Source organism: Oncorhynchus gorbuscha, linkage group LG17 (genome assembly GCF_021184085.1).
Source record: "Oncorhynchus gorbuscha isolate QuinsamMale2020 ecotype Even-year linkage group LG17, OgorEven_v1.0, whole genome shotgun sequence".
Lineage (NCBI taxonomy): Eukaryota > Metazoa > Chordata > Actinopteri > Salmoniformes > Salmonidae > Oncorhynchus > Oncorhynchus gorbuscha.
Window position 1 is genome coordinate 49,070,883 of NC_060189.1, and position 2,310 is coordinate 49,073,192.

General features: G+C 60.9%; 1 pseudogene; it reads left to right on the plus strand.

The window, feature by feature from the left end:
- Positions 1–470: 470 nt before the first annotated feature.
- On the plus strand, positions 471–971 carry LOC124001928 (annotated as a pseudogene).
- Positions 972–2,310: the final 1,339 nt, after the last annotated feature.

The following is a 2,310-nucleotide window of genomic DNA, read 5'->3' on the forward strand; positions in this document are numbered from 1 at the left end:
CCCACTACAACCACAGCTGCTCCCACTACAACCACAGCTGCTCCCACTACAACCACAGCGGCTCCCACTACAACCACAGCGGCTCCCACTACAACCACAGCGGCTCCCACCCACCACACAACCCACAGCTGCTCCCACTACAACCACAGCTGCACCCACTACAACCACAGCTGCTCCCACTACAACCACAGCGGCCCCACTACAACCACAGCGGCTCCCACTACAACCACAGCGGCTCCCACTACAACCACAGCGGCTCCCACTACAACCACAGCGGCTCCCACTACAACCACTGCGGCTCCCACTACAACCACAGCGGCTCCCACTACAACCACAGCGCCTCCCACTACAACCACTGCGGCTCCCACTACAACCACAGCGGCTCCCACTACAACCACAGCTGCTCCCACTACAACCACAGCGCTCCCACAAACCACAGCTGCTCCCACTACAACCACAGCTGCTCCCACTACAACCACAGCGGCTCCCACTACAACCACAGCGGCTCCCACTACAACCACAGCGCTCCCACTACAACCACTGCGGCTCCCACTACAACCACAGCGGCTCCCACTACAACCACTGCCCACTACAACCACAGCTCCCACTACAACCACAGCCACTGCGGCTCCCACTACAACCACAGCGGCTCCCACTACAACCACAGCGGCTCCCACTACAACCACAGCGGCTCCCACTACAACCACAGCGGCTCCCACTACAACCACAGCGGCTCCCACTACAACCACAGCGGCTCCCACTACAACCACTGCGGCTCCCACTACAACCACAGCGGCTCCCACTACAACCACAGCGGCTCCCACTACAACCACAGCGGCTCCCACTACAACCACAGCGGCTCCCACTACAACCACAGCGGCTCCCACTACAACCACAGCGGCTCCCACTACAACCACAGCGGCTCCCACTACAACCACAGCGGCTCCCACTACAACCACTGCGGCTCCCACTACAACCACAGCGGCTCCCACTACAACCACAGCGGCTCCCACTACAACCACAGCGGCTCCCACTACAACCACAGCGGCTACAACCACACTACAACAACCACAGCTGCTCCCACTACAACCACAGCTGCACCCACTACAACCACAGCGCTCCCACTACAACCACAGCGGCTCCCACTACAACCACAGCGGCTCCCACTACAACCACAGCGGCTCCCACTACAACCACAGCGCTCCCACTACAACCACAGCTGCTCCACTACAACCACAGCTGCTCCCACTACAACCACAGCGGCTCCCACTACAACCACAGCGGCTCCCACTACAACCACAGCGGCTCCCACTACAACCACAGCGGCTCCCACTACAACCACAGCGGCTCCCACTACAACCACAGCGGCTCCACTACAACCACAGCGGCTCCCACTACAACCACAGCGGCTCCCACTACAACCACAGCGGCTCCCACTACAACCACAGCGGCTCCCACTACAACCACAGCGGCTCCCACTACAACCACAGCGCTCCCACTACAACCACAGCGGCTCCCACTACAACCACAGCGGCTCCCACTACAACCACAGCTGCTCCCACTACAACCACAGCGGCTCCCACTACAACCACTGCGGCTCCCACTACAACCACAGCGGCTCCCACTACAACCACAGCTGCTCCCACTACAACCACAGCGCCCCCACAGCGGCTCCCACAACCACTGCGGCTCCCACTACAACCACAGCATCTCCCACTACAACCACAGCGGCTCCCACTACAACCACAGCTGCTCCCACTACAACCACAGCGCCCCACTACAACCACTACTACAACCACAGCGGCTCCCACTACAACCACAGCGGCTCCCACTACAACCACAGCGGCTCCCACTACAACCACAGCGGCTCCCACTACAACCACAGCTGCTCCCACTACAACCACAGCGGCTCCCACTACAACCACAGCGGCTCCCACTACAACCACAGCGGCTCCCACTACAACCACAGCGGCTCCCACAACCACAGCGGCTCCCACTACAACCACAGCGGCTCCCACTACAACCACAGCGGCTCCCACTACAACCACAGCGGCTCCCACTACAACCACAGCAACCACAGCGGCTCCCACTCACAACCACAGCGGCAACCACAGCGGCTCCCACTACAACCACAGCGGCTCCCACTACAACCACAGCGGCTCCCACTACAACCACAGCGCTCCCACTACAACCACAGCGGCTCCCACTACAACCAACCAACCACAGCGGCTCCCACTACAACCACAGCGGCTCCCACTACAACCACAGCGGCTCCCACTACAACAACCACAGCCACAGCTGCCCCACTAC